Genomic DNA, 14,627 nt, shown 5'->3' with positions numbered 1-14,627 from the left:
CTGTACTTCCTTCCATAATCACAGGGTGAGGTGAGGGATGCTTCAAGTCTGATCAGCCACATTTTGACAGTGGAGACTCAGAGGCCTAGTTAGGAACACAGAAGGAAAAATGTTAAAGGCAGACCTTTATAACCAAAACAATTAAGAGGTCTAAAAGCCAAAGAAACCAGTATTTCAGAATTGTTAACTTAATCCTAGATGTGTGTTAGGCATCGGGCTTATCTTAAAGAAGTGTCTTAGACCACAGAAACATAGACCCATGATATCTGGACCAAGCATAGGTTAAAACTAGGGGAGGGAGGCACGAATTACAAAACAAAGATGGTTCTGTGTTAGAATCCCATGTTGAAAATGTATTACGCTTTACTGTAGATTCATTATTAAAAAGCGTATTTTATTGTATTTTTTTTTTTTTTTTTTTGAGACAGAGTCTCACACTCACCTGGGCTGGAGTGCAATGGAGCGATCTCGGCTCACTGCAACCTCCATCTCCCGGGTTCAAGCGATTCTCCTGCCTCAGCCTCTTGAATAGCTGGGATTACAGGTGCACACCACCACACCAGGCTAATTTTTTGTATTTTTAGTAGAGACAAGGTTTCACTATGTTGGCCAGACTGGTCTTGAACTCCTAACCTCATGATCCACCCACCTCGGCCTCCCAAAGTGCTGGGATTACAGGTGTGAGCCACCGTGTCTGGCCTAAAAAGCATATTTTAAAAGTAGTCACATATGGAAGCTGAATAGTGCATTTTGTTTTCCTGAGCAGGACTTAAAACGTCAGTGCCATAAGCACTGGTATGTATTCAGACACACTGGTCATATCTCATGAATTTGCTAGACATATTTGTAGGCAAATAATGTGGTGATAGAGTCACATATTTTAAACTAAACAACTCACTATGAGCCATCATGATGGCTCACACCTACAATTCCAGCACTTTGGAAAGCTGAGGTAAGAAGATCACTTGAGGTCAGGAATTCAAGACCGGCCTGGGCAAACAAGCAAGAACGCCTCTCTACAAAAAAATTTAAAAATTAGCCAGGTGTGGTGGTGCATCTCTATAGTCTTAGCTACTCAGGAGGCTGATGTGGGAGGATTGCTTGAGCCCAGGAGTTTGAGGCTCCAGTGAGTTATGGATGTAACCCAGACAGACCCTGTCTCAAAAAAAAAAAAAAAAAATATATATATATATATATATACACACACACACACACACATACACACACACACACAAAAAAATAACATAAAAATAAATTAAAAATTTAAAAAGCCATCGTGATTTTTCTCTGTTGATCATTCGTAAGTCATACACTATTTTGTGTGGGTGAAACGTGATCTGTTAGTGGGTCTAAGAAAATCGTATTTATTAAGCAAAAAAGCCAATATGTGCTTGTGTTTTGCTTATGAATTTACTCAGATAAAATGTCTGAAGGTTTTGAAACTTATTGAAAGAAAATGGTTCTTACTTCATTTTGGTGTGTTTACGTTAAGGGGAGCCATGTGACCTCTTACGAGAGTTGCTCTCAAATTTCAAGTGCACGGGCATTGCCTGGAGGACTTGTTCAAACACAGATTGCTTGAAAGCCCAAGAATTTGCATTTGTAACAAGTTTACAGGTGGTCGTGATGCTGCTGGCCCTGGGTGACTCACTTTGAGAACCACTGTCTTGTGAGTATAGAGATAAAGAATGGGTTGAGGCCGGGTATGGTGGCTCACGCCTCTAATCCTAGCAATCCTAGCACTTTGGGAGGCCAAGGCGGTGGATCACCTGAGGTCAGGAGTTTGAGACCAGCCTGGCTAACATGGCGAAACCCTGTCTCTACTAAAAATACAAAAATTAGCCGGGTGTGGTGGCACATGCCTGTAATCCCAACTACTCAGGAGGCTGAGGCAGGAGAATTGCTTGAACCCAGGGGGCAGAGGTTGCAGGGAGCCAAGATTGAGCCACTTCACTCCAACCTGGGCAATAGAGCAAAACTCCATCTCAAAAAAAAAAAAAGAATGGGTTGAAAAAATGTCTAGCAAATCAGTAAGCACAAAATGACCACTGATAAATAGCATTACAGGCATCCAGGATCCTAAGAGGAGGGGAGAAAATCAGGCCAATTTAGAAACACTTTTATGACTAGCAGTTATCCGGTTTGCTGCTAAGGTCAGGTCTAAAAGATTGTTAAGACTAGCCTGTTTCTGTATCCATGGGTATCAGCTGGGGAAGCCAAGTTCTGTCTTTGTGCTTGGCAGCCCTCCCCAATGCCATGTCTCTGCTGATGACATTGGAATTTCCTCCAAATTAAACAGCCTGACAGCAGCCATCTGTAAAGAAGGCAGCAAGGTTACGGGTGATCGCTGGCTAGTGCCATTTCTGCTGCCAACCAGGCAAGCAAAGCTTCTGGCATGTTCTTGACCACCTCTGAGTAGAGTTCCATGTTTCCTTTGGGGTATCAGAGAGTTTCTGCCACCCAGCTGTTTCTCTGCCTCCTGGTGCCTGCCCCTAATTATTGCATAGTTGTCACTGATCCTGGTAACCTGGCTGCTAGATTTTTGCTCCAGAAACCTACAGTAAAGGAGACCATAGGCCACCAGAAGCCAGGAGGAAGCATGAGGCTGCAGTCAAGGGCACCGCCTTCTCCCCTCTAGGCTGCGGGGCTTTGAGGGCAGAGAAGTAAAAAGACTGAAAGGGATTAGAGGCCTGGAGTCCACAGCAAAGCCCTGTAGTCATCCACCACCTTGCACAGCCTCTTCCTGCCATGCTTACAGGTGAAAAGTCTAGTTCATAGGACACCTTGCTTTTCCAGAACCTTCCAGTGCCTTCCAGAGCCAACATTCTTCCTGAAAACTCTTTCTTGCCAGTTGTTTGCCTTCAGAGTTACAGTTTAAAAACCAACACTTAAACTGATATCCTCTGAAGGAAAAAACAGATAACAAATTCATGAATCATAGTTATACTTAAATTTCCTCCGTCACAGAGAAACATGTTATTTTTAAAAAGTGGATCCCAAACCTAACTGATCAGAATCCCTTGGGGGGAATGTTTTTAAAAAATACCATTACCTGTGCACTGCCCAGAAACTCCAGGGCCATTAGAGACTGTGAATGTCTGAGAATCTGTGTTTCCTAAAAGGCACAATGGTGATTCTGATGGGCAGCCATGTTTAAGAACCTCTGAATCATGCACAATTTTGATGGTACTGCTGTTGCAATATAGGTAATTCAAAGAAGAGCTTCTATTTTTCTAAAAAAAAAAAACAACAGTAATCTATAAATATAATAGTTTTCATCTGAATAGTGTTTTCTTGTTTTCAGAAGACCTTCATTACTTTTTTATTTTTATTTTTTTAATGGAGTCTTGCTCTGTCAACCAGGCTGGAGTGCAGTGGCGCAATCTCAGCTCACTGCAACCTCTGCCTCCCGGGTTCAGAGCTCCTGCCTCAGCCTCCTGATTAGCTAGGATTACAGACATGTGCTCCTACACCCAGCTAATTTTTGTATTTTTAGTAGAGACGGGGTTTCTCCATGTTGGCCAGGCTGGTCTCGAACTCCCAACCTCAGGTGATTCACCTGCCTCGGCCTCCCAAAGTGGTGGGATTATAGGCGTGAGCCACCACCCCTGGCCATAACTATTATCTTTGACAATTTTCCTGGGAGGTGGATGACAGGACCTGTTACTGATGCCAGTTTACATCTGAGATGCTGCAGTAGAGAGGAATTGGAACTAGAACCAACACTTCCGGCTTCTTGTCTGGTGTACTCTCTGCTATTCCATCTTGGTTGCTTGTGTGCATGTGTGCGTGTGTGTATATGTGTGTGTGTGTATTTCATTCCTTGAATCTATGTTGTCTCATTTTTCATAAATGGATTACTGCCACTACCACGGATCTTCAGGGAGGTATGATGCTAGAGATAGAGAAGCCAAATGGAGATAGAAAATCCAAACTGAAAACAGGGAGAGAAGTTAAGACAGACCCAAGGAGTCTAACAACCCAAGTTCTAAACTAGGGAGAAGCCTAGTGTTCATCTATTTCAGGGATGGGTGGTAATGGAAATAGTGTAAACTCAGGCATCCAAAAGGCAGTGCAGTTTATGAGAGAAAGATACTTGCATGCATACTCCCACCAAATCTCCCAGTGGAGCCCAAGATCCAGGGCATGGAGAGTAATAAAGATTAGCTAGGAAGGTGATAGGACAACAGATACTGAAAACATGGCAATGAAAAAACATCGGCATTCAGAGGTGAGAATTACCATTGCCAGAAGTTCTTGGAAAGTAAAACAAGTACAGATCTACGGGTCAAGGATCTCACAGTTAGAGTACTAGTAGCAGTAGGGTGGACTTGAGTCTATAGTTTGGGACCAGCTGCTAACTTAAAGCCTGGGAAGCTCGTGTTAGCCAGACATTACAGATATACTTTTTATGTCACCTTGAACGAGCTTCACTATCCTTATATATAAAACAAAGAGTAGGCTTATTAAAAATCTGTATGTATTTCTTGCAGTAAGGAAATCTAATTTTGGCAAATGAATAGCAAGAACATAGCTTGGTGCAGTGAGTCAGTGAGAGGGTTTACAAAAGGTGAACATACACAGGACTGTTTAATACTGATCCTGGGCTAATCATGTCATTGCACGTGACACCTGCTGCTGGAAGGAACAGGTTAAGCATTTAGCTGCGTGCAATGAACCTGGGAGCCCTGTGGGCTGGTCCCACTTATTTGAAATAGAATGAATGCAGTGCCTATGTGAGTCAGGGTACACCTGAATGTTTAGTTAGTGCTTCCCATTAACCCTTTTCTCTTCGCTTCTTTGTTTCCTTTTCCTCCAGAAGGAAAATGAGCAGAAGGTGTGTCACATGCTAGCTTCTTATCTGCTGCGTAGTTCTTGTAGCAAAAGGATTGTTGATAAGCTCAGAAACCAAGACTACTGCTGCCTCCCCTTCATTCATTCAGTAGTCTTACAGCCTAAAAAAGACAAGAAAATTAAGGACTCTCAAGGCAAAAGGAAGTCAAATGAAATTGGGAAGTGGGTCTATAGTAAATGCAGTATCTGTTACGTTCTTTTCGAACTGCATAAACCACATGGAATTTTTCCATATGTATTTGCTACCAAGGGATGCTATCATCTTTTTCTTTTTTTTTTTTTTTTTTTTGGAGATGGAGTCTCGCTGTGTCACTGAGGCCGGAGTGCAGTGGTGTCATCTCCACTCACTACAACCTCCGCCTCCCGGGTTCAAGCGATTCTCCTGCCTCAGCCTCCCGAGTAGCTGGGATTACAGGCACATGAGACCACGCCCAGCTAATTTTTGTACTTTTAATAGAGATGGGGTTTCACCATGTTGGTCAGGCTGGTCTCTTGAACTGCTGACCTCGTGATCTGCCTGCCTTGGCCTCCCAAAGTGCTGGGATTACAGGCGTGAGCAACTGCACCTGGCCACTATCATCTTTTTAATCTAGGCACATAGTGCTCAGGAAAAGACAAGGATGATAGATGGTAATTAAGTAAATGAAGACAGCGTTGGTCAGGAGGGCAGTATAAACAAAGTAGAATAGAAAGTCTCTTGTTCTATTTTTTAAAAATAGTGATGATTATATATTTCTTACAGTCATATCCAGAGCTTACTTGAATCTATAGGAGTATTTTATTTATCTTTGCAACAAGCCTACGAAGTAGCTTTAGAGGCTGTAGGATGCAGAGAATCTTGGATTAGAAAAGTTCAGTAACCCATGAGCAGAGGCATGAGAATGTTAAAACAAGTCACTAAAGGTCACATAGCATTCCACTAGCTGGGCTGTGGTTAGCACTCATGACCTCCTAGGGTCTCATCTTTTCTGAATCTTATTGAATCATGCCAGCTCTCTGATACGGTCCATAAAATGCTGATAGAAATCACTTGTGAAGTTCCCAACTGTGACGACAGCAGACTTCCTTTAGAAGATAAATACTAGACCCAATCTAATAGACTTTATTTGACGTAGCAGAATTTCTCCTGCATCCTTGTTTCAAAAGCATAGCTGCCTGTGGTCTTCCCGGGTCTTGGGAGAGTCCATGCGTCTGATGGAATTAGTCAATCTAGTGCCACTCAGAGAAACCACCACTTGATCCTCAGTTTTTTTCAGGAATTTCATGTGTTTTTATGTGAAGACTCACTCTCAGGAAAGTTCTGTATTTTGGTAGCAGGGATCCTGTCAAGAAGGCAGTGAGACAGATACACATAATAAGCGGTGCATCATTACTGCTGATGGAACTCTTCCCAGGCCGGCAGCTGACAGCATTGCATGGGACCTGCAGCCCCTTTCACCTTGACTGCAGATGCTTTGGTTAAGAGACTCTGTCAGTGGTCAAGGCTCTGCCCCAGCTTCTCGGGATCTTCGCACTCCCCTGTGCGTAGTAGGCTTTGGGTTACTGGCCATCATGAAAACCAAGATTGTTGTTTGATGATCACATCTATGGACTTGGGGTCAGAGGGACCTGCATTCACATCTTGGCTCCTCCACTTACTGGTAAGTTGCTTAGATGAGTCACTTTTTTCCTCTCCGGCTGAGTTTATGCAATTGGGAGTTTTAAAAAGTATCCACTAAATTCACTGTTGTTATTAAGATTTAGTTGTGTATTGTACACTACCTGGCATGTAGTGGATGTTTGGTCAATGGTAACTATTAAAATTATTGCAGACATCCTCAGATATTATATTTTTGACAGGAGATAATCTGATAGCCTGATTTGATATTTTATGTGGAAGGAAGAATTAAATACAGAAGAACCCTGGGACAATGCTATCTGTTCTAGAGAGTGTTTTGTTAAACTTGCAGTGTTTCATAACGAAGCAGGCAGGACAGCCCTCTGCTATGCAGAGCTCTCCTGCTCGTGACAACACAACAAGCAGTCCCGGTTCATCCCTACCTACTCATCCCAATAATGTCTCCAAGTTGTTTTAAGGATTCAGAACGGCCCCACTCCTTTTCAGATGTCCCTGGGAGGGTAACTCCTGCCTTGATTGAGAATCACCAGCAAGAATAGTCTGAGCTTGACTTCTGTACCAAAGTAGCAGGGCACCACCTCCTTCTCAGTGGCTGATGGAGAGGTCTTCCACAGTAAATTTTCAGTGAAGAAGTTCGTGTCTCTCTACATTATCTGTTTTCTTCAGCATTCAGAGATATGTAGTGCTGCCACCGGGGCCATATCTAGGCTTTCTGATGACTATAGGGAGCAATGGCAAATTAATGAGGAGGGGAAAAGATCGGCTTAACCTAGCTTCTGCTTCATCCGGGTTCTCATGGTTAGTTGAGAGTGCTGATCTGTGACCACCATTGAGCCACTGATCTCCCGCTATTCCTAGTCAATCCGTCATTCAGAGATTCACTTGATCCCTTGTGCTAGACGCATGTATTTAACAAGCTAACATGCACTAAGCATCTGCTATGTGTCAGGTACGATTAGATGCATCATACTACAATGACTAAGACACAGTCCTTGTCTGCAAAGAAATAGTAGCCCTGGTAGTAAACAGATCTCTGTAAAAGTGATATAGGGGAGGCTGGGCATGGTAGCTTACGCCTGTAATCCTAGCACTTTAGGAGGCTGAAGCACGCAGATTGCTTGAGCGCAGGAGTTTGAGACCAGCCTCGGCAACATAGTGAGACTCGTCTCCTTTAAAAATAATCAAAATATTTTTTAAAAGTGATTTGAGGGAGTAACATTCCATTCCTGTTCAGAGGCATTCAGCCTATGAGCCCAAGGACTTATGCTCGTTTCTCTCTATGTACATCATTTAGTCCTAATATGCATTTCTTCATTTCTTTTATTTTTGTTGCCATTATACTCTTTACACAAGGTCCTTCATCAGAGAGCTGTTATCAGTGTCAGAGACCCAGCCCTGATGGCCTTGTGCAGCAGGTCAGAATAACTCAAGGAGCTCCCATATTTGCTCTCCTGACTTTCTAGAGGCGCACGATATCCACACATGTTAATGTATTGGTTTTATCATAGGTTTCTCCTTGCATTTCTTTCATGTAAAAGTGTTGAGAGTTCAGTCTGATCTGAAAGTGCACGTTTAAGTTCTCAACATAACCGTTCTTACAATCTCATGCCTTTGCAAATATGTTAAAATGTTCTCAGCCCCCTCCAGTCCTGAACTCCCCATTTTTTTATGGTTAACGGGCTGTCACCACTACCCAGCAAACTACAAAGCAGCAGCAAGTGCAATGCAGAGAACGCGATGTAGATCTCGTTCAAAGCAGCTGACATGCTGTCATCTCGGGAAGGGCAGAATGGCAAGGAGGAGTGATTGATGGAAACTTGGTGGAGCAACCTTCACTTCATTATTTTTGCATAGATTCCTGAATTGTGGCTTCTTTGCCGGAAAAAATAATAACGATCCTGTAATGCAGACTACTTTAGAGGTTGGAATGTGTCATTGTATGTGAGGATTACCACTTGTTCTTTTAGAACCCCAAGCATCTATCTCTACCTAGGAATTCTTTATTGTGAAGACTGATAGCCTTAAGGATGAAGGAGAGGACAGACCCTAACCCAGAGTGAGATAGGAATGATTGTTGGTGATAATCAGATGAACACACTGTAGCCCTGTATCAGGAGAGAAAATGTGTTTGAGATTAGCATGTTATCAGAAAAATGTTTGCACTTATCTTATTCTTTGAATAAGTTGCAAGCTATTTCTCTTCTTTCACAAGGGCAAAGTAGTAAGCCAAACCTGTAATCAGAAAAATATCGATATGTTAGATGGAGAAAGTTATTTCTGTGTGTTTGTTTCAGTTGCTGAATCAACTGGTATGTATCGAGTACCTACTGTGTGTACGGGGATTGTGGAGAACTTTCAGTGTCAAGTTAGAGATTTTAAACTTTATCCTAGAGGTAAAATGAGAAATTAAAGCACTGAGTTAGAAAGGACTAGACCATGATTTTTCCTGTATCCCTTGAGCAAATGTCACTAGCCAAGCCAGAAGGCCCTATCCTGTTCCTCCATGTGCCCCTGTCCAGCCATTCAGCAGCCACGGTCATGAGTCTGCCTGGGACATGTCCCCTGTCCACCTCCTCTTCTCCATGCTTACTGCCCCTGAAGCAGGCCAAACCTGATGACAGCTCAGTGGCATTGCAGCAAGTTCCTCCTGACTGCCTTGCCTGTAGAACCTGGTCCCTTCTCATCCATCTTCCACTCTATGACCAGAGTGACGTTTTTAATCAAAAAATGTTCCTGCCTAACCCTTCTGAGATTCTCCATACCTTCAAGAGATATCTTGGGGAGAGAAGGGCACTCGTTACCTCCTTCCTCCCCTCCTGGTATGCCATACTTGTGCTTCCCCGAATATGGCATGTCCCCTCATGTGACTCTGCATGAGCTCCCTCCTCTGTCTAGACCACGTTCCCTCTCACATCACATGCATTCACATTCCTGTGTACTCTTCAAAACTCAACACTGCCATCAGCTCCAAGGAGCCCACCCTGACTTTTCCCTCCTGGTCTCACTGAGCCACACTGTGTTTCCCACCCATGAAACTCATATGTAGGATTTTTAGTGTCTGTTTTCTTGATCATCTCTGCACACTGGATACAGATGTATTAGTCTGTTCTCACATTGCTATAAGAACTACCTGAGACTGGATAATGTGTACAGAAAAGAGGTTTAATCGGCTCATGTTTCCACAGGCTGTACAGGAAACATGGCTGGGGAGACCTCAGGAAATTTACAATCATGGCAGAAGGAGAAGGGAAAGCCAGCACGTCCTACATGACTGGAGCAAGAGGAAGGGAGAGAAAAGAGAGGTGCTACACACTTTTAAACAACCAGATCTCGTGAGAACTCACGATCACGAGAACAGAGAGGGGGAAATCTACCCCCATGATCCAGTCATCTCCCACCAGGCCCCTCCTCCAAACACTGGGGATTACAATTCGACATGAGATTTGGGTGGGGACACAAATGCCAGCCATATCAACGGAGCTCCTTGAGAACAGGAACTGTGTCTTTTAGATCTTCTGTTTTATATGTCTGACGCATAGTAGGCAGTTGGTGATCACTCATTTGGTGAATGAAGTGTTAGGCTGAACTGAAGTGGGAATGAAGAAGAAGAGATACCACACACCTGCATTACTTGCCATCTGTGCCATTTCTTCAGTCTCATATCTCATGGTCACACCAGTCTGAGCAAGGTCAGATACTCTTTTTAGAGAACCTTCTGTGGCCTTATTTCATGTTCAGTTGTTTAATCACGATTATCTTTATTTTTGTATTGGTCCATGTCCTGAGTATTTTTTAAAGCATTGACTGTTGTGGATCCATGGAGAAGTCAGAGAAAATAGATGAAGCTCTCTGGTAGGGAAAGGGATTGAATAATCTTGCCATCCAAACTGTGGTATCAAAATATGACTATATATGTTGCAATCAGGTGCATGCATTTCTTGGCTTTCCTGTATGTGCAAAATAGAATTCAAGACAGGGTACAGAGAGAACACATTCTACATACCCCATATAACCTTGGCATGACTGTTTGGACCTTGCTGGTAGGAATTGGCATTGGCTAGTCTTTTGTTCACAGGCTGGCAAGGTTGCTTCTGATTTTCTCTTTACACAGATAATTCCTTTGCTGACCAAATCTCATGAGAGCAAACTGAAGTGTCCTGTAGCTGGCATTACATTCATAACCTTTTCTATGACAGGTTAATCATTTCTTTGTATGTTCACTCACTGACCTTTACTTCATTGGCCAAAGGAGTGCCCCATGTCAAAGTAATGTCCTTGTGTCTCCATTCCATCATCCCTTTGGGGCAAAAAAGATGCTATCTTACCCGTCTTTGTCCTCAGACTAACTGGGTGCCTGGTGTGTAGATGTTAAATGAATAAACTGTTTAGGCAAAGCCGTTAGCAGCATGATCTAATGATCACAAACAGAAAAGTGTACGTGGCAGGGAGGGGCAACTTATATTTTAAGAATTGTGTTTTAATAAGTGGTGAATTATTTCAGTATAAATCCAGTATTAATTATCATTAATAATAGATAAATATATTGAGGATTTACCATGAGCACCATACTCTATCACCTCTCCCATTACGTGAAAGACTAAGTTTTGTAGTTTGCAAAGAAGGAAAACAGGAAATATAATTATAACTGCATTTAATATTATAGCATAAAGGGCTCAAGTAGAGTGATGGTGGTATGACAGAGTATTCCTAACAGTCCTCCCGGTTCTTTTTACATTAATATAGAATGTGCCATGAATTAAAGAAAAATATAGCAAGTCATAAACATTTACAATTCTCTTTCCTTACTATCTAAGGAGGACAAGTTCTGTGCTTATTTAGCTTGCTATTCCTTGTGAGCTCAGAAAGGTTAATGATTAAACTGAGATTAGGCCAAATTGCTCCTTAGGAGAAAATATGGTGTGGGGTAGGGAGTGGGGAACATAAGAACAGCCATTATAGGGACCTGTAAGAGAGGAGAGCAAGGTGGGAGGAAGAGCAGTCGCCCTGGGAAAAGGGAACTTGGGACAGAGAGGAGTAACAAGGCTTTCAGGGAGTCTTTCTGAGCATGGTGCCATGCTCCCCACTCCCCACTTCCACCCTCCCCACTCCCACCCTCCCATTCACTTCTGCCATCCAGGCCTCCCCAGAAACATTTGGCCAAGACTTGCAAGTTTTTTGTTTTTGTTTTTGTTTTTTTAGCTCATCAGCTCTCATTAGTGATAGTGTCTTTTATGTGTGGCCCGAGACAATTTTTCTGCTTCCAGTGTGGCCCAGGGAAGCCAAAAGATTGGACACCCCTGCTCTAGATGTAAGTCTTGGATGACCACCCTTCACTCTACATAGGCTACAGTAACAGACGTTGAAAGTCAGCACCTTCATTGTCATGGAGGAATGGAAATGGGATAACTATTTTAAAACAATTTTGAATTTAAAAAAAATAGTTTAAATATTCCTGTTCTCTCACCCCACCCACCCCTAACTTCTTTGCATTATTAATTTTCTTAGCTAATCTTACTTCTAAAAAAGCAAAACCTTCCAAGGGAATTCTTTTTTCTTTTCTTTTCTTTAGGGAGAGAGTCTCACTCTGTCACCCAGGCTGGAGAGCACTGGCACGATCATAGCTCACTGCATCCTCAAACTCCTGGGTCCAAGTGATGCTTCCACCTCAGCTTCCCAAGTTGCTGGGACTATAAGTGCACGCCACCATGCCTGGCTATTTTCTTAAGCTTTTTGGGTAGATGGGGTCTTGCTATGTTGCCCAGGCTGGTCTTAAACTCCTGGCCTCAAGGGATCCTCCTGCCTTGGCCTCCCAAAGTGCTGACATTAGAGCCATAAGCCACCAGGCCTGGCCCAAATGAATTATTAATTTATTTGGGAGTAAAATTACTAATAGCCAATTACTAGTTAGCGGAACTTGAATTGGGGATGTTTTTATCTGTTTTGAATAAACTTGCCTTCTGTATAACTCCATGTCTTACATCTGTAAATGTAGACATACATCAGTATAGAAATGTCAGTGGCTCTTAGACTGGGTACTTTAGTAATAACTCTCCATGACTGACCACTGGGGACTTCTCAAGGAGCAGGAGAAGAATCTACCAAACGGAGATACCTGAGAAATAGTGGAGTGTGTTGTAATAGTCACTGTGGATAACCTGACTGACAGAGTTGTCCCTTCCAGAAGAGAGGCAGCTCAGGTCACTGTGTAAGGCACCTGTCTTAACTTGCGATGGGAATTGTGCAGTTCAGGTGTGGGGCACAATATATGTGAAGAGGAAGTGAATGTTGTTGATAGCATCATATAACTAAATTCCAGCCACTGGATGATTAAGTCATTCCTTCACATACAAACGGCATTATATGCCTGTAATATTTTTCCAGGGCTGCCATTACAAAGTGCCAGAAACTGAGTGACTTAACAGACATTGAGTGTCTCACAGCTGGGGAGCCTGGAAGTCAGAGATCAAGGTGTGGGCAGGGTCACGCTCCCTCTGAAGATGCTCGGGAAGGATCTGTTCCAGGTCACTCCCTAGCTTCTGGTGGCTCCTTAGTATTTGGCCGTGTCACTCCAGTCCTCACAGAGCACTCTGCCTGTGTGCCTGAGTCCACATTTCCCCCCGCCTTTTTTTTTCATGATGGAGTCTCGCTCTATCACCCAGGCTGGAGTGCAGTGGCGCGATCTCACTTACTGCAACCTCTGCCTCCGGGTTCAAGAGATTCTCCTCCCTCAGCCTCCCGAGTAGCTGAAATTATAGGCGCCTGCCACCATGCCAGGCTAATTTTTGTACTAATAGAGACAGGGTTTCGCCATGCTGGCCAGGCTGGTCTCGAACTCCTGACCTCATGATCCGCCTGCCTCGGCCTCCCAAAGTTCTGGGATTACAGGCATGAGCCACCATGCCCGGCCGACCTTTCCCCTTTTCACAAGGACACCAGTTCTATCAGATTAGGAACCCCCCCTCCTCCAGGATGACCTCATCTTAACTAATTATATCTGCAACAACGCTATTTCCAAGTAAGTTCACATTCAGAGGTATTACGGGGTCAGGATGTCAATATATAAAATTGGAGGGACAGAATTCAGCCCATAACAATGCCTGCAAGTGGTGGTTTTTTGGGGTCAGGGTGAGTCTAGTATCTGCATTTTCAACAGCGTGCCTTTTTGGGGAGATGAGTGTCAAGCATTCACTGATTTGAGGTAACGGGGCCCTCTTGAGTCTGTGATGTAATCTCACACTCCCCTAAGAGCTATTTATGGCCTACAAGCCTGTGCACATTTGAATGCGCGTGTGCAGAAAAGACAATGAGCCAGACAGGCTTCTACACCCACTTAAGAGCACTCACATGGATCAGTCACCCACCCTGAATGCCACGTTAGTTTTGACATCTGAAATGTGTCTGGCATTTTCAGGCAGAGAAGGCTTTAAAAAAATAAAAGAAGTCACGTGGATGCCAGTTCCTTACTATCTCCCTAAAAGAGCCTAAACACAGAAATCCAGACACAGGAACTCACAAGAATATTAGATAATAAATAGCCAAGCTTCTGAAGAGGCCTGGAACCAGAGAATGATATTTAAGGGTTATTAAGCTTAATTTTTTGCACCGTGGTCTGTGTGGCATATAGTAGACACTCATTGAAAGTGAACTGATGAAAAGTAGAGTCTCTGTTCCGTGGGTATGAATCTTAAAGATGCCTGTATTCAGCCCCTTCTCCTGGCTTCTGTTCTAAGCAGAGGGAATCTGATGTCTTGTTTCTGCGCATGATCTGGGCAGATCACAGATGTCACAAGCCAGTGATGTACACCTGGATTGCATCCTGACCAAAATCAGAGAAGTACCCGCTGGCATGTTGAGATCCTCCTTTGAAGAGAATCCCATGGCTAAACCAATGCATTGCCCTTGGGAGAGAAACATTCTACACCCTGCTGAATGGATGTGTACAGTCCATGTGGACCCACCTACGTTTCCTACTTTGTTCCTTCTTTCTTGTTTTCCTTTCCTTCCTCTTTTCTTACTTTTTAAGCCATTTATTGAGTTTATCCTTTCAAAACTCATCTCGAGGATATGTTCAAAAGTGACCCATCTAGAGCTTCCTGTATACTTCTTTGCAGAGTGAGTTGCTGCTGACTTATTTCTCCTTCCAGCATCTTGCTGA

General features: G+C 43.3%; 1 protein-coding gene across 11 annotated transcripts in view; it reads left to right on the top strand.

Annotated features, from left to right (window-relative positions):
* Positions 1-14,627, top strand: part of ATXN1 (ataxin 1) — a 456,230-nt gene that overhangs the window by 362,925 nt on the left and 78,678 nt on the right. Inside the window, exon 1 of one of the 11 annotated variants that reach the window (XM_017957612.3) lies at positions 5,347-6,494. The exons of the other annotated variants lie outside the window; for them this stretch is intronic. The gene's annotated coding sequence lies outside the window, so the exon portion shown is untranslated. Of the gene's footprint in view, positions 1-5,346; positions 6,495-14,627 lie in introns of those variants that run through there. 11 annotated transcript variants of the gene reach the window in all.

Source organism: Papio anubis, chromosome 6 (genome assembly GCF_008728515.1).
Source record: "Papio anubis isolate 15944 chromosome 6, Panubis1.0, whole genome shotgun sequence".
Taxonomy (NCBI): domain Eukaryota; kingdom Metazoa; phylum Chordata; class Mammalia; order Primates; family Cercopithecidae; genus Papio; species Papio anubis.
Note: the sequence above shows the minus strand (reverse complement) of the source record. Positions and strands in the feature narration are given on the sequence as shown.